This window comes from Rhinolophus sinicus, chromosome 1 (genome assembly GCF_057876585.1).
Source record: "Rhinolophus sinicus isolate RSI-liver-muscle chromosome 1, RSI-T2T, whole genome shotgun sequence".
NCBI lineage: Eukaryota > Metazoa > Chordata > Mammalia > Chiroptera > Rhinolophidae > Rhinolophus > Rhinolophus sinicus.
The window spans coordinates 48,006,005-48,031,980 of NC_142501.1; the positions used below are offsets into that span (position 1 = coordinate 48,006,005).

Below are 25,976 nucleotides of genomic sequence, written 5' to 3' on the forward strand. Positions count from 1 at the left end.
GGAAACTTCTTGCAACAAAATAAGAATGCTGAGAACAGAACTTACACAAAGTTCTCACTGCACATATCAAACAAAAAGTTCTCATTTCATTTCAGTATCAGGATTAGTGGTGAGCCCTGGAGTGTCTGGTTTGTTATTGTACTGTGAACAACATGAACCATATAATTGATCGAATTTCTTTCTTCTGCTGACTAGCAGGTTTACAGCCAGTGGCCCAACTCCAGCAAGTATAAGAGGCATTCGATGACATGCACTGAGGTGATTCCTTGTCCTATTAAGCTCTTCTAACCTTATTTTCCCTTTACCCACTTTTCATTAAGTTTAAAAATGTGGACTGTGTAGCTCTGTTTTAAGTGATTCCATGACTTGCTTTAAACCATTTGAGAACAACACATGGGTACAAATGAATAAAAATTCAAATGAACAGGTGCTGAGGACCAATTGGCCTATTTTTCACCTACCCTGGGATAAGGTGGCTGCTTCTAGAATTGAATTTAGAACCTTTGCTAAAATAGCTTTAAAGTTTTGTAAATAGAAAAAACAGCTATGCCTAAGGAGAACTTGTGGAGAAACATACCTTGGATTAGGCAATTATGCCGCCACAGAGAGTTAGCAAGTTTGGGGAGTGAGGAGGACACTTCTCCCATTCGCAAACCCACACCGTGCTATGCTACTGCTGGGCTTGCTGAAACAGTGTCTGGTTCTACTGTCTGGGCCAGGGGCAAAGGATTCCTGGCAGCCCGACCTGGCACGGGACTTTAATTCCCACAGATACAGTGTTCTAACTTGTAGCTATGTGTGGTAAAAATAGTACTACCATATATATATGTATGTGTGTGTATACCTGGGGTGCCAAACAAATGTATACAAATGGACCCTTTGGTCAACGTTGCTCAAGCAGTAGTTCGCCATAATCAGAAGTATCTGGATGCTGATGGGAACCACTTTGAGCACCTCTTGTAATTGCAGAAGTCAAACGTGACTTGCATTCGTCTTTTGTTGTCGGTATATATTGAATATTACAATTTTAATACAGTTTGCCTTTCTTAAAATGTGTATACTTTTTTTTTGGCACCCTCTGTATATGATACGTATAAAGTACATATAATTTTTTTTAGCTTATCTGAATATCTAATCACAAATTTTCAGCATTGTTTCTATGAAAAAATGTAATCCTAATACCAAATAGCCTTATAAGTAAATTTTATATTGTGCAAATTTTATATTGAGCAAAATTTGTTTGTGATCTGGGGACTTCCTTTGCCTATATTTGTGCTTAGATTGAATACATTTTTGTGGGATGAGAAAATGAACATAGGCCACAGCTTCATTTAACACAATGAAGGAAGGATAATTAACATTAAAAGAATGCTCGTTGCAATTGCTTACTCAGTAAAGGAATTTTCCTGCTTGTTGTTTGGCATTTATGTTTCTTGATAAAACAAACTCTAAATCTTTATGTGTAATTTTCTTTCTACAGTATGCCAAAGAAATGTATAGTAATTGAATTAGAGAGGAGTTGAAAAATACTTAAACCATTATCTATTAAACAAATGTTCAAGTAGAAACAGCTCAGTAGTGAAATCAGTACTGTGTAAAGTTATATTTGGGACTACAATTAAACAAGTGAAAAAAAAAGAAAATGGGAATGATTAAAAAATTAAAATTCATGAGCAGAGTGGAACTTTCCAGAGAAATGGCTCTCAGTTATGTCTATTTTGAACAAAGAATGAAGTCAAATTAAATCCTCTTCTTCATATGATAAGTTTATTTATATTGTGACAACTTCTTTGCCACTCATGAGATCAGAGTGGATGTTCAAAAGTTCCATAATAGCCCCACAAAGGGGTAAGGCCCTGGAGAAACAAGGCAGTGGGGCACTGCAGTGATTTTTCTGGATATATTTGAGGAAGGGGTGTGTGTGTGTGTGTGTGTGTGTGTGTGTGTGTGTATGTGAGAGAGAGAGAGAGAGAGAGAGAGAGAGAGAGAGAGAGAGAGAGAGAACTGAACATTTATCTATCAATCCTTTATGGGCAGGGCATTATTCCAAGAAATCCAGAGTGAGAGAAAAAGCACAATGTGAGATAGAGAAGAAGGAGGGAGAACAAAAGCAAGGAGAGTCATTACCAGGCTGACTACAGCACCACAAAAGGCACAGCTGACTGCTTTGTCTGATGAGGCATCTGAGAGGCTATACACTGCACCTCAGAACAGTCCATTATAGGAGTAGAAGGTAAACCATTTATCTGTTGGTTCTTCCCAGTCTCATAACTCTCATTGTTTGGCCCCATGGAGTATTATCACCCCTGAACCTTTGCCTTATGTTGTTGTATGGCTCTAGAGAGCTCATGTTGACAGCTGCCTGTGAGGGCCTTCTCAGTGGGTGACAGTGAAGACAGCAGGGGCTTTGGGGGATGATATGAGATGGCCATTCTCACCAGGAAGCAGGCAGGGCTCAGCCCACCTGATGTGGTGCATAAACTGAGGTCACTACACTTCAGATAATCTCTATTCTTAGATTCTGCACAACCACTAACAATAACTTCTAACATGCATTTGCTGCTTACTATATTCCAGGTTTGACTCTAAGCATTTGATTTACATTGTCTTTCCTGATGCTCAAATAAACACATAAGAAAGGCACAATTGTCATTTTTATTTTATAGATAAGTGAACTAAGGCGTAGAAGGAGCAAGAGGAGTTGTCTAATAAATCTTGATCACAAAATTTCTAAGCTTTACTATACCAAAGTTGTATAAAGCAAATTAAATCCATTGAATGAGGATATATTTGAATTGCATTACTTTTCAAGTGGTTGACTCAGGTAATTTCAGATTTCATAACAACTTTACAGAGAACAATTAATTTATAAGAATAATTTCCGGTTGTACAGTTTTTTGGAAATTGTTACAGTGTCTCCTTGACCAGAGCCTTTTGTATTTACTCCTCTCTTCAAATGTTTTCCTTTTGATCACTTCATTGCAAGTCAGCATCTCTTTCAAAAGGAAAAAGAAAAAAAGAGAAGAAATTCAGTAAGCATTTGTGTATTAGCAGATCCATAAAATAGCTGGATGCAAGAAGTAGTTTAAATAAAACCCTTAGGAAATCTAAAATCTTTATTTGGCGACCATCTTCCATTGTCACAAATAATTTAGTGTTGAGAGTATAAAAGAGTCCTTGAGTAGGGTGAGCCTGGAATTACTCAACTGATAATTACTGCACCCTGATCATTCATCAGTAACTTTTAAAAGAAGAAACCACTATGAATAACTTAGCAGCCAACTGCAAGAAACAATGCCTTGAGCAGGGCTGATTATTTTATTGTCATTCAATTGATGAATAAAATGGACGTGGGCTTGTTGTTATGATTAATAATAGGTCACTCAGTTAAGCATTTTGTGCACAAAGAAAATTGCACATCTTGACCATGAGAGAAAATAGTCTTGTAATTTGGGAGGTAGTCTTAATGTAATTATTACCATCTGGGCCTTCCATTGACTTTTCCCCTCATTTCTAATACTGTTAGCAGCAATATCCTTGATTCTGTTATCGAGGATCCCTTGGAATAATAGTGACCTCACAAAAATGATTAATGACTCTTAATCAGAGAAAGGGGAAGAGGCTTCCAAGCACCAATTCAAACACTGAATATAATTAGCATATTCACTCTTCAGAAGCCAGTCACTTTTTATTATAGTTGGTGCTGTAGTTCTGTGACCAAAAATTTTAAGTAATTATTTCACATCCCTTTATTTATGGCAGTGACCTCTAATGCTAAGCATGCTTTTAATTTTGGGAGAAGACTGCCTGTTGTGTGACTTCTTAGGGTCTATGCGTTTGATGTTTGATAGTTTGTCCATAGTAATAGTCTAATTATCCCTCTGGAGGAGATGTTTTGTTTTCAAAGGGGATTATTCACGGTTTAAACAGGATACCCCAAAGCTGCCAAGTAATAAAAGAGATGGTTAACATTCTAAATTATCTTGCCTAACTACTAACTAAAAGCCAGAAGTGTTGGTATTATTTTGGTGACCACACTTTTGCATACTTCTTGCAGAATTGCATAATTGAAGGGGTGCGGTCTGGTTTGCATTCCATGGGAAGGGGCTTTTATAGCCTATAGAAAGCTAGAAATCTGCTTCATGGTTCACATCTCTTTCCACAACAGATTCAGGTCATTATCCTTTTTTCACTTAAATCATGGCAAAACTTCAATGTTCAGTTTTTTTCTAGCCTCAAAGTGATATCTTTTTATGTCGAAATATATTCTAATACAATCCTTTATTGTTTTTATATTACTTTTATATTCACTCTTAATGTGCCAAGTAATTTAGTTCCAACTTTATTTTTTTAATAAGTAGTAAATAACATTTCATTGCTGAGCAAATGCAACTCCAACATCTGCTTTGGTGAGTTGGAAATTTCCCACCTTGTGGGAAGCATTCGAAGCACTTCTCTTCCGTATTTTGCACGTAGCATGGAAAAAGGTTCTTGACTCCAGCATACAGTTTCTGTCCCCACTTCCTCCCTTCCCTCACCTAGAGTTAATATTAGATGGGAACAAAACAAAAATCAAACAATGATTCCCAATGAAGAGCCAGAAGTATCTGAGCTAAAAACTCAAGTCAGGGAAAGTACTGATACAGTAAGTGATGGAATAAGGAATTAAAGAGCAATCGCATATGCGACTAAGTCCTCTGGACAGTCTGCCATAGCACATGACTGACAGTGCTGCCAAAGTCTCTAATTCTGTCCCCTGAACCATTCCATGTGGAGGTCTAGCTTGTTCATGAAGGAAGCAGATTTTCACAGCTGCCTTTGTGAATACTTCTGGGTCTCACTTATCTCTCTGTTCTTATCTAAACTAAGAGCCTGCTGCCGCCATTGAAGGTTACTCTTTTTTTTTCTCCAGGTGAAATAAAGAATAACTAATCACTAATTATGATATACCGGTAATAGTTGTTTCAAGCTGAGGGCAGTGACTAAGTTACCTTTCAAATACCTTCCAGTCATAATATACCCATTTTCAAAACAATATTCCCAGGCCTTATGGGCTGGGTTTCTTTACAGGCAACAGAGCTATCATTATGCAGCCAAGTATTATGTAAAATTAATGTGACTTCCAATCTTAGTCAAATACAGACAAAAGTCTTTCAGGCTTTGCGCCTTTTTCCCATTAGCAATATCTTTTAATTATTTTCCTTTGTTCTTAAAATATGGGAAAATTTTTTCTTGTAGTTGTATTTCAAAATGACTCAAATATCCTTGCCCAAATAAATACTCTAGGCTTATTTTCATCATAAGTACCTTTCTCTTAGTCCCCATTTTTTTTTTCGTTTAACAATGTTTCGGCTTTTTTTTTTTGTTTTAAATTGAATTTTCTGGCTTTTAATTTTTTATATCTTATTGGGGTCTGTAGACTCTTTCATGCTACTATGCAGTGAATACTCCCTGAATTCTGAAAACAAAGTCACTGTCCACTTTTAAATTAGTATTTCCTTCAAGCTTCGGAAATCTTCTTTACCTTTTATTAACAAGTAGATAATTACAAAATCTTGGCCATAAAAAAGGAGGACAAAAAAAAAAAAAGGAAATTTTGCTTACTTAAAAGGAAAAAACCTTTTTTCTGTACAATGTAATTTTTATTTTAGTTTTATAAGTTGTAGTGAAATTAACTTATTCCCAGTATGAATAAGTTACTTCATACTGGGAAATGTCACACATCAGGCATCTGGCTTTTAGGAAGGAACCATTGCCCAATACCATCGCCAAGAGTAAGCGTGGATTTAAGAACAATTGACAGAGCCTTGGAGGAATGAACAGGACAGACACAAATGCCTGCCTCCTGAGAGTTAGTTAATTCATGGTTCCGAGGTCCTTTCACTTACCCATAGTAAGAAGGTACTTTGCGAGGAATAGAAGTCTATCAATGTAAATTATTTCCTCTTCTTTTTGATAATTTATAATGATCATGAGAATTGTTTTCATTATTGATAACAGTTTGGTGTAACAGAAAAGGTTTTGGAGCCAGACAGACATGGATTTGAACCTCCAACTCCATCATTGTGTAGTCTTGGACAACCGACTTGGACTCTTTATCTAGAAAACAGCAGATGACAAAATGTACTTATTGTGAGGATGTAATTATAAACTTTAAGTGTTCTGCACTCTGACACATAATATATTCTCAAAAATCCTAGTTTTCCTACTTTCCAATTCTTTTTTTTTTAATTATAATGGATACCTCTTCTACTTCAAAAAGTGTTTAGTAATATGGAATCAAAGTCTGAGAGCTAGAAGAACCTTGAGAACCATTGATTATGAAAGTGTTCCCAGTTTTATAAGCAACAGAAATGGCCTTCAATGTCCTCAGAAACTTGAGATTACGAGGGAGACATGGTGCTTGAGACATTTCTGTAAGTTCAGAAACTGTGGAGAAGGCAGCTTTCAGGGAGGACTTTGAGTGCTCTACAAGACTTGTATCAAATCGTTGAAAAATCCTACTCATTCTTACTTTAGAGACAAGGAATTGGGACCTCAGAGAGTTTATGACTTAGCTGATTGTTGGTACTGCTGAGAACTAAAAACGTGTTTGCTCCTCAGTTGAATGCTCTTTCCATGTGGAGTTATTTTGAGTCAAATAGAAAATATGCAAGAACATCAAAATAATGTTCTTTCTCCCTCTGACCTCAGTAATAACTGGTTAAGGAATTAGAATGCTTTGGAGCAACTCCTCAAAGCAGCTGCAGGTCCTCAGTATTCCAGAATAGATATTTTAAGTTCTTCAAGCAAAAATTCCTGATAAAGACCTTCGTTTCACAGTAACTAAAAAAGCTTCCAGCTCTCTTGTAACAAAGTGGCTATTGAGACCTCAAATACAAGATGGTCTCCTTTGAAGTTGCAGGGAAAAAAATGGACAGAACTGCAGAAAGGACATTAAAAAATACCTTGATCCCAGTTCTAACTCAAATTTACCTTTTATGTAGCTTGAGATAAGCTTTATATATCTCTGAATTTGAAGTTATTTTTGACTCTTCCTTTTCTTGCACACCTCATATATAGTCCAACAGCAAAACCTGATAATGTTATCTTCAAACTATATCCCAAATCTGACCACTACTTACTATTTCCACTGCTGTCACCTTCATCCAAACCACCATCATCTCTTCTCTGGGCAATTGAAGAAGTCTCCTCACAGGTCTCCTTTCTTCTATCCTTGACTCTTCCACACATTAGTAAAAGTAATCTCACAGCTTGCTAGCCAAGCTTCCCTAATGGAACTGTCCCTTGTTTAACAACCTTAATTTGTTCCTAAAAATCTTTCCATGAAGTGAAACTCCATTATATCAGAAAGTACTTTCAATGATTTTCATGGAAAAAAATTGAATGCGTTTCACCCCAACCCAAGATATCCAAATGATTTTTACAGATGGGAAAATATTTTAGTTGAACAATAAAATATTGCTCACTTGTCATGGCATTGTATACATAATTAACACCAAATTAAAAATAAGTGAAATAGTTTGCACGTAAAATGTAATAACATGAGGTTTGTTTCACTCCCCAAAGAAGGAAGAGAAGAACTGACAGCAGGTGCTGGTTGGTGGAGGAGTGTTGAAGGCAGTTGTCCTTTGTAAGGTACATTCTTCCCTCTGAACAATTTATTTTATTAATGTTCTCAACTATTTGGAGGATTATGGTTATCCTGCACTCAAAGTGCACTTAAAATTTAAAGTTATAGCATAGAAAGATATCTTTCGTCAAAAAAAAATATAGCTAAAGATGAGTGCATGAGAGCATTTGGAAAAATGAGAAATTTATTTAGCGCATAGAGAATGAAAAGTCACAAAAAAATGTTACCTCTTCGTCCTTCTGACTAGGCATACTTAGACAAAACAAAATGCTTTTAGTTTATTCAAATATGGCACATATGATGTGTTCCCTCTGATATTTGGTAACCAATAACTGTTGACTCATAAAATAACATGCTTTTCCCAAAATATACAATGTGTAAATATAATTTCTGTGGTGTGTGTGTGTGTGTGTGTGTGTGTGTGCACTTACTGGTTTTTTTTTGTTAAGGTTCCTAATCTTTGTGTGGCACTGTAGAACATTGCTGATTTGTGCATAAACCAGGAACCAAAATGTAAAAAAGTGTGTCCACCTAACATATTTCATGAATAATTAACCCAACATGAATTTTGTTTAGTACTAGTTTTTTACCAGGTACCCAGATAAAACAGGTAAGTCAAAGAAGAAAAGGGTTACCTAATCCTCAAGGAGTCCATAGACTAGTTGGGGAGAGGACAGGGAAGACGTATAAATTCTGCTATAATATTATGAGCTCTATAATGCATAGGATTCTTGGGAGCAGAGAGGAGGGAGCCGCTAATTCTGCCTGGGGGGAGGGAGGGAGGAAGAAACATCTAAGGTGAACCTTCAAAGATCAGATGACTGGAGGTAGATGTGGAGGTGGGGTTTTGGCAGTCACATGGAAAGATGGAATTTGCAATGGCAGAGAGTCATGAAAAAGAACCGTTTTTCAATAAGTAGCACCTCTCCATTTATAAGCTTTCATAAACGTTGTGCTTTGTTTCACATCAAGACAACAAAATCTCCTGAAATGTTTAATAAGGGAAAAAAATGATAATCATCTGTATGCATAAGGATGTTGTGAAAATATTTACTGCTCAAGTTGCTTATTGACTCCAAACTTAAAGGCATAAAACAACAGCCATTTTATTATGCTTATGAATTATGTGGGCCAAGAGTTTGAACAAAGAATAGCAGGAAGGGTTTGATGATATCTGCTTACTCCCCTAGGAAGATCAGAATAGCTGGGGGTGACTCAAATGGCTAGAAGTGACTGAAATAGCTGGGGGTTGATGTCATCTGGAGGCTTCTTCATGTATGTGTGTTGCACCAAGGGCTGAAATAATTTGAAAGCTGGGTTCAACCAGAGCATCTATACATGAGTTTTCTAGGTTGCCTGGTCTTCTCCCAAAATACATACTGGGTTTCTAGAGGGTGTGTCCTAAGAAGAAACAACCCTCAAAAAAGTATTTCAAAGAACTAGTTGGAAATTGCATGGTCTTTATTGAACTAGTCTCAAAGGTCACAGAATGTCATTTTCTTTATATTCTATTGGTCGACATAGTCCCAACTGAAGGAAAAAGGTTATAAGTGCATATCTCCATGTCAGGAATGTCAAAAGAATGTGTAACCATTTATCTAAATCTCCACATTAAACACGTTACAAAATGTTTAATGATTATACTATAGAATTTTCTCTGTAGGTTATAATGGGAGAAAGGTCTTTGTGGTGTACTTGTCAGGTACAATCTGTCTTCTGAGCACTTGGTGTATTTTTACTTTGTGGTTACTTGAAACTGATAACTGTATTTCTCTCTTAAGTTTGGGCAACTTTGATATTTTTATGTGCTTTTTTTTAAAAAAAGGGCACAGAGTGAACATCTAAAATATGTTTGTAGTTGACTATAGTTTGGGTTCTATGTGCATATGGAGTAAGGGCAGGGAATGAAGATGTAAAGATAGGGACAAAATCAGAAAGGCCATATATGTCCTGCTAAGGACTGAAGCACTTTATATTATCTGATTTAATCTTTATGTCCATCCTGTGGTGTAGGCATTAACATTTAAATTTTATAAAGAAAATAATCAGGATAAATTACTTTTTGACTTTAAAGTTCAAAAGCAGATAAGAGTGAATCAATTTAGAGAAAAATCAAGGAAAATACAACTAGAAATAAAATGCCATGAAGTTAATATTCTATTTGGAGAAAGACTAATTCAATATTTCCATAGTGTTGAAAGAAATTTTCCAGAAAAATTTTTGTTTTAATTTTAATAGATTATATGGTACAGTAACAAATTTAATTTCAATGTTGTTAGGAATACATCGTTTTGATTTTGTATTTTTCCAATCCTTGTTCCCATCTTAACATATTTTTTTCTCCAAAATAGAATTATTTAAGATTTTAAAAAGATATCTTCATCTTCAAGGATATTTTTGAAGAATCATTTCAAAATTATCATTCATTGTACCAAACCATATTTAGTTTAAGGAACACATATTTCCTTATTAATATTCTATAATAAGTTTCTCAGGCTCATTGTTCAATAAGTTATAGGCAATATTATTTAGTGATTTGTTAATAAGAATGAGTCCAAATACTGCCTTAATTTCTTTTCCTAGCAATGGGCTCATTTACTTAAAACCAGACAAGATTTCATTTTTTTTTTTGCACACATTCACCACAAAACTGCATATTTTAGGCTTACCACAAAACAGACTGCAGTAATATTTTCAAAGCAGAGATGTACAATCATGAATACACAGGCCTCAGAATGTCTCTTACAGAAGATGCCTGTTAGTGCGGCCAACTAAGCTAACCAGATTCTTGGCTTTCTATCACAAACACATAAAAAATGAATAGAAGAAAAGAAAAATGATTTAAATTAAAAATATTTTAATTACATAGGTTAACTCAAAGGAAAGTTATCAAGTAAAAAAACCTAAGCCAAAGAGTAAGTACGTTTACATTTTAGCTGCTTCCAGATGAGTCAGGACCTACCGTAGGTCTTGGGACCCTAGAGTTGTAATATTCCCAAAGGCATAGGAAATTATTCATCTAACTCGAGGCAGAAGCTGAAACAGTCCTTTACATGAAATCTAGAGCCTTATAGAGCTGTCCTGGCCCTCATAGGAGAGTAGGAAAAATGAAACACAGACATCTGGTAAGCAGCAACACAGCTCATCTTGGTCAAGCAGTTTTTCAAAAAGAGAAAAAATAAGGCTCCTAGTTGTAATAAAAATTCCAGTTAAAATGTGAGCCCAGGGTTGTCTTATTCCAAAATCTTACTCTTTGGTTTGGTTTGTGCTGGCTTTCTTTTCTCTGAATTGTCTAGATACATATGTAGAGTAATAAAGAGTTTTTCTCTTGAACACAGAACCAAAGTTTAGGATTCTCTATGTACAAACGATTCCTACAACATTTTTATGCGTATCACCCTACCATCCTTTTTAAACTCTTTTTTTTGGAAGGATATGCTGTTTCTCCTATTTTTTTTCCCCCCTGAAATTATTTTGTCACATAAATCTCAAAGTTCTGCAAACTAGTGGATATCATACTAAGGAAGGAAACTTCTGCCACCAGCCTCCAAGCTTAAGTGGGAAAATGAATCCCATTCTACCCTAGTGTAAGCTCCAGAGCAGAATTTCACTGATTTGCTGTCCCCCCACCCCCACCCCCCCCAGGGCATTTGAGCTAAAAGGTATCATTGCAACTACAAACCCTCCCAGCCAGAAGAAAACTACATTTTGAGAAAGAATGCAGGTAGATATGAATATTGGATTTGCATATTGAAGTTATCTTAAGAACAATATTGATGTTGTATTTGTGTTTTTAAAAATGGGCAGTTGGAGACCAACTTGCTGCTCATGGAATTCTGGAATACTTTTTGTCTGACCAACCCTGTACCACATAAGCAGAGTCATGTGTGAAACCGTACATTCAAGCATCAAACATATATTAAAAATAAGGAGATTATTCATTATTTTTTGTGCACACATTTTTATGAGCTTCAAAGATGAGAATGTGATAAATGTCATAATACAGTCATCAAATTTGTGGTTGTAGGGGTTAAATTCAGTGGAGGTAGACACTGGAATTGATTCTAGGCAAGAATTTGTAAGTAGATGTAAGTACTGTAGAGATCCTCTTATTTTTTTTCTCTGCTAACTGGTACCCTTTCCACCACAGTTTATCATGAAGTTAATAACCAAAATATTTATCCCAAAATATAAGGTAAATGTTCAATAATTCCATCTGACAGACTGATTGAGACATGATAGCACAGTATACAGGAATTAACACTAGAGGAATTTACAAGCTAGGGAAGCTTAAAGTAGGGCCCCTGATAAGAAAGAAGTATGAAATAGAATGGTGTTTTTTAAATTGTAGTCATCAGAGTCACATTTTTATGATTTTCCATATCTACATAACTCTTGAACTATTATTGTTATTACTATTTTTACTATAAATATTATTATTACTATTAATAGTTTCCTCTAAATCTGCTCACTGTTTTTTTGAAATTTACTAAATCAATACATTTTTTTCCCTCAAATTTTTTTTATCTAAAAAAAATGAAAAAAGAAAAATAAATATTGGAAACTTAATGGTTCAAGTGGGGAAAAAGGTTCTGGAGCTAAGGGTCTGAGCTTCTCCAGTAAAGTTGTCATCCTTGAAGTGCCCTCACAGAGGGGGAGAGCAGAGCCGAGGACAGTCCCCCACCACCAATGCCCAGCCTCTGCCTGGAGAAGAGGGCACAGTCACAGTGGTCTGAGTGCCAGAGGGGCTGGATGGGGACAGAGGCCAAAAGGGTCACAGGAAATGGTCAGCCATGGGCTTCTTGGAAAGGATGCCCCATATCTCTTAAGGAGCAGCCTTGAAGATGATGAAATCTTTCTGGAGATGCTCATCTAGCTCCAAGATGGCTGCCACATTCCCACAGCAGTAGCAGTAGTTGGGTGACAACAGCATAATGAGCAGTTTCATTGAAGTGCCACTTATAACCTTCCATCACCAGTTGATGGGGTGGAAGATTGTGTCAATGTGGTTGCTCACATGGAACTGACCCACAATGTGACTGCAAAATACGTAGCCAGCTCCACAGGGGCTCACACCCCAGCCTCCTGTGTCTTCAGGGTCGGACCAGAGTAGGTCACACATGTGCCCATTGTGAGGCACCTCTTGCTTTTGGTCAATCATCTGGAACTGATCCAGGGTCTGGATGGAGCTGGGGAGGTCTGGGTCGTGCAAAAGGTCTTGCCATTGATGATGGCCGACAGGCTGAGGTCGTCAAAGATCTCAGGGCAGTAGCACCACATGGTCACCAAACATATTTGTGCAAGCACTCATGATAGGTAGACTTGGGTGATCTGGCAGCTATCCTGATTGCCCAGGATCAGGGTGAGAGCGAACCTTAAGTGCTAGCAGCAGAAGGAATATTTCAATGCCATAGAAACCATAAAGTCTCCCACAAAGAGGTAGTTAATCTGAGGGATGTCACCATCCACTCTGAACAGCTCTTTGAGGTTATAGAATTGTCCATGGATGTTGTCACATACTGTGTGACTGGCGAGTCCACTCTGCATGTTGCTCTCCTCTACCAAGATCTCTCCCGCCTAGAGCACAGAACCTTGACTTCCCTCTCCCTGATGGGCTTGCACCACAGCAGCTGCTAAATCTGCTGGTCTAGGTTGGTGATCTTCACCATGGTCCATCCCTCACCACTGTGTGGGTCAGAACCGGGGCACTGGCTCCTGTGCACTGCACAGTGGTCCCCACTGCTGTGACAGATTCCAGCTCTCAGGCTCCCTGTCTTCCTCCTTCCCTCCTCTTTGGTCCCTTGCCATGCTACTCACGCTTCCATCCTGTGTCTTTTTGTAGCTTTTCTCCCTTCCTACCTCAAGTCTTTCCCACCCCACTTCTATTGATTTCTGTTCATTTCTTCTTCAGAATTTGTTTAGCTGTTTCTTAGTTTTTCCCTTTTAAAAATTCTGTTATTAGTCCATATCCAATGTCTTACATTCCAGCTCTTGTTCATCAAGTTGTTTCCCTAAATGAAAACAATTAACTCTCTAATAACTGTTTACAAATGTCTACCTATATCAGAATACTATATTTTTTATAAAGGCAATAGTAATCTATATAATAAAAATATGACATTTATTGAGAACTTACTATATGCTAAGTACTTTTCTATTTGCTCTAGATGAATGAATTCATTTAATCCTCCCCCAAAAATATCTTGATCTAGATATTATTTTATTCAGTTTATAAATAAGGAAATTGAAGCCCAGACACATTAAATATATTGTCTGAAACTATTTAGCTGATAAATATTGGCGCCAAGATTCAAACTCTGACATTTTTACTCCAGAATTTATACTCTTATTATACTATAATGCTTCCCAAACATGTGAAAACCTCCCCTATTAAATCTCAGGAACACATGGTATGCATTCCCTCAAAGCAAATACTGTGGAGAATTATATTCCATGAAAAATGGCTTCATGTAAGTAACAAGAAAACAAAACATGCATAGATGATCCTAGGTAGGTAATAAAGCAATACATTATAGTAATAAATATGAATATAATGGATGAAACTTCATTTTATGTTATTGTCGTTTGAATTTAAATGGAGGTTTTGAGTTCTTTTGGAAATAAACAATGGCATGGAAAATTTCCTTTCATTTAAATTAATGAGTTTGGCCATGTTTTTCAATGAATGTTAAAAATAGAGAGTATGACACATTGTATATACATTCTTCTTTTTCCTAATTACTAGTTTGCAAAGGAAGAGTGTTTAATAATAGGTAATTTAAAATGCCAGAGAATTGAAATTGATTCTGGAATGTAATTTTGTACAATTATGATTAAGTTTTACAACAGGGCGTATGAGTGTGTATATGTGTGTCTATCATGTATAATCCCCTGGACCAGATGGGAGCACCTACCATTTGTCTAGTATGGTCTACAGTCAATGTCAATAAATGTTGACAAAATTTATGGTAGTCAAATATAGACGAAACAATTCAGTAAATTCCAATAGTAGCACATGTTTTATGCACTTTAACTTGCAAATTGGACAGACAGCTTCCTGAGTGTTTTTAAAATGACAAAATCATCATGCAGACTCTAGAAATGGTGTTAAAAAGCTGAGTTAAGGGAGGGAAAAGGTGAGAACAATTATCTATCTTTAGAGAATAACAAATAGTCATGATGTAAATTAGGTTCTTTAGATAGGGAATAAATTATCACTCAACTTTACATAATAGCTTAAACACAAACTACCCTCATTAATATCAGAAGTAAGAGAAAATGAACAAATCCCTTTGCTTGGTTTTCTTGGCCAGATCTGAGTACACACAGTGGTAGAAAAAAAAATTGATGGTAGTTAGATCCTAAATTTGTTTTTCCACCTTCTTTTCTCATACGGTCTTCACAGGAGAGTATCAATATGCACTGATTTTTCTTCACTAGTGTGTTATCTTCCTAACTGCTCTGCCTCGACTGGACTTAATTCTTTGATATGTTATCATATTCCAACAAAAGAACAGCCTAACCAAAGTCTAATTATTCTGCAATATGTGGGAAACTATGTTTGCTTTAAAAAAAAATTCTTCCTAGTCTACCAGAAAATATTTCTTACAAAAGTGAAAGTTGTTTCTATCAGGGTATGTTTGTGTTTTTATCTTATTTTTGTAGACAATGCGATTTTAGGCAGCTTTCTGGAATTTTGAATTTCCTGAATTATGTATGATTCAGGCAAATAAACAAGGTTTTTCTGGTTCGAATGTGCAGATGCAATTAATTTCAGAGAACTCTGACATTTTCAATGTGCACATCAAGGATTAGGAGATATATAAGGTAGGAAGCAAATGCCAAAGAGAGAACAATTGTGGTTTGCTAAACACTGAATAAAAGATAGGTTTTTATGCTATTCATACATCTATAACTGCTAGGATTTGAAGCTCATATAAAACCATGAAATGTCCTGAGCTGAATTAATAAGTGTCATATGTGGATATCAGGAAGTCATTTTTAAAGCATCATCTTGAAAGAAGTTTAGTTTTTAATTATCAGTGACAAGGAAGAATAGTGACAAAAAAAATTACCTCATTCCTTACTAGGTAAACTTTCATTTTAATAAATTTGAAATATAGCATTGAACATCTAAAGCCAGACTATATAGCAGGCATCTATATAGGGTGATTAGATTCAAAGGCTGAGACATCTATATTTTCAGCACTGGAATGTTACAGTACCCAAATTTAAGCTGATTTTATAATACTGAATATGTATTACATGCCTGGCAGTGAACACTCTTGTAATTTAATAAAGTGTCTTTCCATTATAGAAACCTATTACTATGGAGTTAAATTTCCCATGGAATTCTGCACAAACACCCTTTTTAAATGTTACTTCTTGCGTTTTTTGAGAGGATTAAATGTATTATAAAATGTAATCTGATTCTGCCAGAGTATATGAGCCTGCTCTCATTTGTTTCAAACTTTGATAAAATTGTTTCTCCTTTTAAGCTTTTTTTTTACTGTAATATAATGCTCATAATAAAAAAAAATAACAGCTGAATTTCTATGTAGCAAAAAATTCCATTATTACTTAACTCTAGTTTCCTGCTTACTGTTCTACTGATAATCCATGTTTTAATTTTTTATAGTTCATTCTTTTTAATGACTGTGTAATCTGCCATCATATCAATATATTATATATTATTTATCTAACTATTTGTATTTAGGTTTTCCTAAATTTTTTGCAGCTTCACGAGATATAGTTGACATATAATATTGTGTAAGATAAAGGTTTCAAATGTTATATATATTATATAGAGAGATTTTTCATATATGTTTATATATATTATAAAATGGTTACCACCACAGTGTTAACAACTCCATCATGTCTCGTGTTTTCGTTTCTTTTTTCTTTTTCTTTTTTTTTTTTTTTGGTGGTGAGAACACTTAAGATATACTCTCTTAAGTGTATAGTACCATATTGTTAATTATAGTCACCATAATATATATTAGGTCCTCAGAACTTATTCATCTTATAACTGGATATTTGTACCCTTTGACCAACATCTCCCCATTCCCTCTATCCCCCAGCTCCTGGTAACCACCATTCTATTATGTTTCTGTGAGTTCACCTTTTTAGATTTCACATGTAAGTGATATCATAAAGTATTTGTCTTTCTCTGTCTGACTCATTTCATTTGGCATAATGCCCTCGAGGTCCATCCATGTTGTTGCATATGGCAGGGTTTTCTTCTTTCTTGTGGCTGAATAATATTCCATTATCTGTTTAAATACAATGAACTACTACTATACATACCACATGGTACATATATATATTTCAAGTCTTTATCATATATATATTTCACATTTTTATCATTCATCCATGGAAGGTGAATGGTAGGGAAATGAGAGAATGGAGTAGGAATTACAACTAGACCCTCCATGTCTGAACATTTGAGAGAATACTAGAAATTTAGGGGGTTTAACTATTTTCATTTTACTTATCAGGAAATCTTCATTTAGATTTAGGATTTATGAGCTCTTTTTCTCATTATATATTTTATAGACTTCCGGTAGCTCCAGTTAAATTTCTTTAGGAATTTAGAATTTTCTTTAGGACTTCTTACATAATTAGTGGGCTGCTTATTAAATGTAATACTAATTTAAGAGACTTGTAGTAGCTCCAGAATTTTATAAGAAATGGGCATAAAGATGTAGGTGTGAGTGCAAATGACATAATTAAATATACGGGAATTCTAGGGGTACTGCCATCTTGGTTGGAGGATTTACAGGATTTTTAAATATGTGTTTGCAACTGTAACTATTATCTAATTCTACCACCAAATAATTCATTGACATTGACTCTTTTGTGTTACTGTTAAAGGGGAGAATGTTAGTAAAAAGATTGGATTGGAGGAATGTAGCAGGCATAGAATTTTAGGTAAGATGGATTTGGGCCTGAAAAACTAAGAATGCTTGGCACATACTACTTCATTCTCAACAGTGCATTTTATAAATATGAATAACTATCTCCCATAAGGAGACAAACCAGTTAAATCCCTCACTTCCTTCCTTCCACCCCCTTGTATCTCTATTCCCCATTGTCTTTTCTCTCCCCACCATAGACAAAAACTTTTAAATGTTTAATATACATCCTTTTGTTTGGGGGCTTTTTAATAAAATGTATATTATTTTTGTATGTGCATGTATTTTAATTTAAATAAATAATAGTGCATATGTATTCACTTACATTTATATATGTGTTTAAATTTATACATATATCATGTTTCTGTCTTTTTATGCAAAACAATGTTTTCTGAAATTGTATCAAACTATAATATATATACAGGAAAGCAGGCAAAATGTACAACTTGACAAATGTTTACAAAATAAACAAACATGCATTACCAGCATCCAGATCAAGAAATATAACATTATCAGCACCCTAACTGCACCATAATGCCCCCTCCCAGTCACTTTCTCCCATAAAAGGAATCATCATCATGAGTTCTAACACCACAATTCGTTTTGCCTATTTTGAACTTTATGTGGTTCACTACATTGGGAAGTTTACTGGAGCTCTTCCTGGTATCTCTTTAGTCATAGCACAATCACACTATCTACTTTGCTGCTGCTGGGATGGATTCGTCCTGTTATAGAAAAGTAAGGACATGCTTTCCCTGTGACACGTGTTTGCCTAGAATGAACTCTATAGATATCATTAATATATATATCATTCACCAAGAAACATCATAAAATAAATGCATCAGTCTTCCTTTTTATTAAAAAAACATCCTTTTGAAGATTAACACTTATTCAGAGATGAAAATGCCTATAAGAATATTTTCCTAGAAATATGACTCACCTAGTGCTTTGGCTTTTCATGAAAAAAAAGGAAGAAAATGAATCTTTCTACTTAAATGCATCTAAATGAGAAATTGTTGTGTCAGCTGTTTGTGTTTCAAAGTGAAAGAGGTTAATTAAATAGCTCCAATTTAATCACTGTAAATTAGGTAATTTCCATGTCTTTGTCCAAATAATTTCCAAATATTCATTATTCCCAAATCATAATGACTGGGGAATTGACCTCCTCATTTTCCTTCCTTCCATTCCAGATAACATTAATTCATTTATCTTTTCAGATATAATTGCCTACGATAATACAAGACACACTAAACTAGACACTAACTCTCCCCGGAAGGAGTTTATAATCTCAATGGAAGATATGAATAAATAGGCGACATGGACCAGTACAGTCATTCAGCCCCAGGTACCGGCAATCTACCTTGTTAGGGACTGATGCCTTGAGGAAGAGACATCCAAGTTGACTTCTGCGTAAGATTTTAAAATGTTATATCGTAGCACATAATGAAGTCAGTGGAGTCTCTCTAAGTCAGGACATGGTTGTCTTTTCCAAGTAAATGAATATTGCAGGTCTTTAAGTATTTCTGATGTATGTTTAAGGGGGAATGGAAGAGGGAAAGGAGTAGAAGGACGGAGGTAATCTATACAGAAGCAACGAGGTCCTTTTAAAGAGAACTGTATAAAACAGAGGAGTATATTATCATTAGTTATCATTATCATCATCATCGCGTCATCATCGTCGTCATCGTCGTCGTCATCATCATCATCATCATCATCATCATCATCATCATCAAAACTACCATTTGGTGAGCCTCAACTCTGCCTGGGTGGCCTACATGCATTGAAGCCTAGTGTTCATAATGACCTGTTTAAGGTCTTGCTGTTAGTAACTTGCAGAGCAAGGACTGGATTCAAAGTCTGTTTCTTAAAGACATGCGCTTTCTATCTCACTAGGGTTTCTCAACGATCAGCTGTATCGTACATTCTAATCCAGTCAACTGGGAAGAAGAGAACCGTTTAACTGGAGAACTTGAGGACACAGGAACATAAGAGATATGTATGAGGCTCAGTTGAGTCTTTTTCTGTTGGGAAACTAAAAGAGATGCTAATAATATTAGATAACTTTAAAAAGACTGGTAAAGCTATAATGTAGAAACTTCAAGGGGCGGGGCCTAGATAGAACACCCAGAAGTTAAACAGAGGGGTGGGATTGGTGTCTGGTGAATTTGCCTGGGAAGATTGTTTAGTGCCTTCATTAAATTAGCTAAGAAGTGTAAAACCTAGTTGTTATATCCTCACTCTCTATAGTTTGAAAGGGGGCAGGATACATCACCCCAAAATATGCTATTTTGGCATAAGGATTATTCCAGCTCAAGGCGATTGAGAATCAACAGACGCAGGAATAGTTCTCTGCTCTCTCCTTATCTGCATAAAATCAGGGCAAACAGTTTCCTTTGAGGAAGGGGCCCAGGAAAAGGAGAACCACTCTTATCACTGGCGACTGGGGTCACACTGAGATGAATCTGCATTAACAAACATTACTAAAATAATCGTTAGCATCCATTATATTTATTCCCCCATGTATTTCCTAGTAATTTCCCCACAATCTATTGCCACTAGAAGCCCAGACTCCCTTTTTCTAGTCACTTCCCCACAATTTGTTGCCCTTTGTTAAGATGGTATATAAGCCCCAAAGTCTTGCCACTTCTCTGTGAAGCTCCTATGAACATAAAAATATTCATATCAATACAAAATTGTACCTCTTCTCCTGTTAATCTTTTGTCAGTTTAATTTGCAAGCTGCAGCTACTTAACATAAGAGGGTAGAAGAAAATTTATTTTCCTCCCCATCATTCTGTACTCTAGGCTTTTTTCACTCCTGATGTAACATAATGTGGTGGGGAAAATATCTGGCTAGGAGTTGAGATACTTATTAACCTTGGCCTGGGTGTTGTTCACTTCTGTGACTAAGTTAAAGGACTCTACTATAAGTCTCTGTGCCTTAATTTCCGTATCAATATAATAAAAAGGTTAGATTAAAAGACTAGGACTCACTTTATGACTGAAGAGCTTTGTCAAGAAGATTGAGAAGCCACGTGTAACATGATCGATTACTAATGTCTACAAGAGGTACTGGAGCAGAGTAATTCCAGTATATGTGCAGAAATATGTCATTTCTAGAATAACAGAGGGATAAAACTTCTTCCACTTCTAACACTCAGTGAATTAGTTTGTACTCTTTCATGGATTGTTGATATAGGGTGGGAAAATTCACCACCCATGTTCCAAATCCCAATAGAGGAAAACGTGGGCAGATTTCCGAAGCAATAGTACAATGTTTAGGGGAGAAGTGAAATCCCTTTTGAGTCTTGGGTGGTAAGAGCAGCAGCAATCCAAGATGTAGCAAGAATGCAGTATTGTATTTTATCCTATGTTGTCCAAAAATTGGGTGCTTCAGATGCCTATAATAATATATAATTACTATATACAGATAGACACCCCTCTGCCCTAGTTCTAACGTTCAGGTCAATTGGCTGTCCTGGAAAGATAACTGATATATCTAGGAGGAATCTATTTAATATTATCAAGGATTTGGTTTCAGCAAACTGATAACGAACATTAAGTTTTCTCACTGTGAAACAAATTGCATTTTTAAAAATATGACTATTGTTGTAACATGTTGCATTCAAAGTTTCAGAAACTTGTTCCCACATAATTTAGGTATACTCCCACCTCTTTCTCCCAGATGCAGATGTAATTTATGTAGAAGCAGACATTAAAATAAGTCACTCAGGGCAGACTCGCTTTCATTTACATAGTGTTCTTTTGAGGGAAAGTATTAAATCAGTTTTAACCTGTTTGGGCCTGCATCCAAATAATGTGCAGGCCTGTTTGAAGAGAATCAGTTTTGAAATTTGTAAAAGAGATCATATGAAATGCATTACTCAATTAAGTAAAGGAATTTATACTTTATTATAGAATACTGTACTATCTGCCGGATGAATATAACTAATTGAATTTGACTTGGTATGTGATTTTAACAAACAGTTGAAAAATGAAAATTCTACAATGAATTCTTCAGCAGCACCTGAAATGATAGATACCCACTGGGAAAGATTGCATCCAGCCCTGCTCAGGTTGCAAACAGACTTTCCATTGTCTGGCTGTAGTCTGCATAATGTTTGCATTAAAAAGCAGGTCAGTTTCAGTAAGTACTCACAAGCAACACAGAAAGCCCAAATGTAGTGTTTGTCTGCTATTGTCAAAGAACTAACAAGGGAACATGAATCAAAATGGTTGCAAAGTTTCCCTGGCCACAGAACAGAAATGACAACTTCGCTCTGAAGTGTATTGCTAAAATCTGTTTTAAAAAGGGGCAACTAAAACAACCCTGTACAAAATACCCATTGTTTGGAATACTGCAACTGAGTTGAAATGCTACAGTGACAAATCAGGCTAAAGACACACTACTCTTTAGTCTTGAATATGAGGCAATGAAACCTAGCTGTCTCTATACAGGTCAGCCACATCTGTCAAATGGGAATAGTATTATGTCATTTTGTCAGGAGAGCTGTTAGGGGGACCAACGGATTTAAAATGTGCTTTATACCAAATGTTGTGTAAAATCTCAATGTGGATGCTAGGCTAGGATAATAAAATAATTAGTCAAAAGAAGCATTTCTATTTGAAACGTGAGTACTCAGTGTCAACTACTGAAACATTATGATATTTGGCTTTTTCACTTTTCACCCAAATATTCTGTGTGCACACAGCTTTGGTACTTTGTATCAGCCAAACAAATGCATTCCTGACTGAGTGCCAACAAGGCTGCTAAACTTTCTATCTTTTATGAAAACGAAGTCTTTGGAAGACAAGTCATTATTTCTCCAGGAAACTTTGGCAAAATTAATATATTTTCATGATATGTGTCTTTTTTTCCCCAAAAATAAATAACAACATATTCTGTTCTTAAAGAAAGGAGCATATCAAAGCATTCCTTCATTTGTTTAAACAGTTGAACAGTAGTCCTTAATAGGAAGAAGGAGATGAATAAACTCAGCTGGCCCTGGGATCCACAGACATAAGAGAATAGTGTAGAGAAGCTGATCTATAAAATTTGGTGATAAAGACTTCTGAGTAGCACATGCTTCCACTTTGGGTTGATGGTGTTTATGAAACACTCAGCATCATCACTCTTCAGAAGAGAGCTGAACAGGAAAGCAAACAGATTTGTCCGAGCAACAGGAGTTGATACCATTAGGGTCCATCGGAGGAAAGAGGTTTCTCAAGTTTCATTTGTGCAAGAATTAAGAATCCATGGGAAATGAGCATTATGGAATTAACTAGCTCATTCAAAAACTGAGGTTATTTTCCTGTAACTATTTTCTTTTCCTGGTGGGAAAATCATGGTTATCTTGGGGGTCCACATAAGACAGCTAAATTCAAAGCAACCTGTTGACATGTGGGAATGAGAGGAACAAATGCCAAATTGAAATAAGCAGAAGAAACATATGAAATAAATCACTTCAGAGCTGAACACATGTAGGTAGAGCTGGCCAAATTGGATTTTGGAAAAACCAAGAAAAACAATGAGATAAATGCTTGGGGTTGCCGTTGGGGAAAACAGTAAATTCTCCTGAGCTCAGAAGAAGCTTCAACATACAGACCTGAGCTCTAGGATCTGTAGGTAGCTACAGCAAAAGTCCATCTAGAAACGCCATCAAACCTTATCCTTTAATTGTGTATTCATCAAAGACATTTTACAGGATATCCCTGTTAAGCTGACCTGCCTGTTTACAATATGTGTTCACTTAAGACTGGATTTATAAACATATATTATTTGCCAAGTTTGAAAATCTCGAACATCTTTTATAAATACATTATCCAGGCATTATGAAAAAAACTGGAGTTATAGTCCTGGTGAGGTGATTTCTGGCAGGTCTCTGTGGGATTTCCTGTTCTAATGTCGTCTGAGTAGGTGATGACCACACGTCAGTCAGGAAGAATGGTGACTTGCACCTGTGCTCATTGGAAAAAAGCATCCTATCAAATCGGGGTACGGGGCCTTCCTTTCAGTAGCCTGCCTGAGGTGGCTCTGGCCTGAGAAGGAGCTTGTCTTACTTTTGAAGTTTCCTTTTAAAATTGTTTTGAGCCAATCTGTCAACAGGTGTATGCTTTTTCTGCCAGATAGCAGCAATTAAGATATCAACTGCTATTTCCCTGATTGCAGAGGGGAAGCGGGAGGCTGAGACGTACACCATGCAGTTTAGGTTAGAGGCAGCATCTGGGTTTCTGTAAGGAATGGTTTTATCCAGTTTGGCAGTTGACTTGATTGAGAAAATGGCATCAAGTGACATTTTTCAGGTCACAGAAAGGTAATGTGAAACAGAACCTTAGAAAGCACTGTCTTTATGACCCATTGTCCCCACAGTGACTGGATACAGCAACTCCTCTCTGATTAAGAAGAGGTTTTGAATTTAAATAATGGAGATGTTTTAAATGAGTTTCTCAGAGACAGATCTTTGGTGTACATATTTAATTTTAGAAAAATATACATTTTTTTGAGTTGACACAATTCTGCTTTTCTTCTCTTAATTTGATGTGTCTCACCCAGTGCCACTCAGGAAGCACAATCAGCCGTTACACCTCCCTGACGTATACTGCTTGGTTCCTTAAAAGCAAGAACTGAGACAATAATATTATTATTAATAATAATTATAGCTATTATGTATGAAGTGCTTACTACTTTGTTTCCCTGAAGATGAGACCTAGCCAGACAATCAGCTCTAATGCGTCTTTTGGGGCAAAAATTAACATAAGACCCAGTCTTATTTTACTAGAAGACCCAGTCTTATATAATATGACCAGGTCTTATATTAATATAATAAGAGTGGGTGTTATATTAATTTTTGCTCCAAAAGATGCATAGAGCCGATGGTCCAGCTGGGTTTTATTTTCAGGGAAACACGGTATGGACCTGGCACTGTTTCAAGCACTTTATTATCTCATTTAGTCTTCACAAAACCCACTGTGAGATTAGGTATTATTATTATTTTCATTGTACAGGTAAGGAAACTGAGGTGTAGAATATATATTTGATATAAGAGTGTTCCTATTCATCTTCCTAACTTCAGCTAACATATTTCCTAGCACAGAGTATATGTGGTAGGATTATGTTATAACCTGCCTCTGGTATCCTGCTTTCAGCCCTGCCTTGGATCATAACCTATTGATTTCAAAACTTGTTATGAATTAATTGCTTTAATGTCAATACCGTGTTTAACCCCTGGCAAAAGTAACTCCTATTACTCAAATCTAATAAAGATGTACGATATTAGCATATTTCTTAACATTCACTCTTAAAATTAATCAAGTATATCACACTTTAAAAAACACTGATTGATTGATTGATTGATTACTTCAGTTATTCTTTCATAAGCTCAACAACTATTTATTGAGTGGTGAAAACCCAGATGTGGGAGTCTAGACCTTACTCTAAATCTGGTTTCTGCCATTTATCTACCTGATCCGAGGCAGGATCCTTTAGCCAAAAGAAGTGGGTTTGGAATCAGGAAGACCTCAGTTCTTAATTAATTGCATGGATAAATTCTCTGGGCCTCAGTTTCTTCATCAGTAAAAATCGCAGGATTATTGTGAGGAGAATTAACATAAGCAGAGTACCTTGCTTTGGGCTGAGTACAGGGAATGGACAAGTGAAATTGCACCGATTATTAGCGTAACTTGTCAGGGAGAAAATATCTGCTGTGTCTGGGTAGATGCAAGTTGATTCCCAGGGAAAAGCCGGCATAGTGTGACGAGGATTCCGAGGTTCACATCACCTCACTGCCCACCCTGCATTCTGTCCTGGGGAGCCACCCCGTCTCCAAGGTCCAGAGCCAGAAGTGAATAAACACTGGGGAAGGTATGAGTTAGAAGGAAACCACTCAGTACTCCTCTCTTATTTTCTCATCCCCTTTCAACTTCAAAATGGATAGCCTGTATTTCTTCCCACAAAGCAGTTGTGTGGGGCATTTATGGACGGTGTAATCCAACTCTAAGTGTAAAGTAGGCCCTTCAATCCTCAAAGATCATTCATATGGATTTGACTGATTATGAAGATGATCGTTGACAAGCACAGATGTAGAATTATTGGTGCTTCTTACTTAAAGAGAGCCAGGTGTCTGAAGAGCTAACCACAAATAGTCATGTGTATAAAGGTAGGAGGAGAAGTTTTAAGGAAAAAAAAAAGAAATGTGATACTGCTCTTTTTTTCCCTTTTTTAATGGTCTCTGCTTTGGGAGACATTTAACTGATCAAAAAGGAGGCTTAATTTCTCTCTCACTTTAGAAATACTGTATTGCTCTGTGTATGTACATTACACAATAATTTCTCCTTATTATTCAAAGCTGTAAGTATTTGGGGAATGGAAGAGGGGACTAGACTAGAAGCATAAATGAAATGCTAAAAAGACATCAACCATACCTCCAGACT

At 36.1% G+C, this 25,976-nt stretch overlaps 1 pseudogene; it reads right to left on the minus strand.

Annotated features, from left to right (window-relative positions):
* Positions 1-12,407: 12,407 nt before the first annotated feature.
* LOC109456207 (serine/threonine-protein phosphatase 4 catalytic subunit pseudogene) lies at positions 12,408-13,302 on the minus strand (annotated as a pseudogene).
* Positions 13,303-25,976: the final 12,674 nt, after the last annotated feature.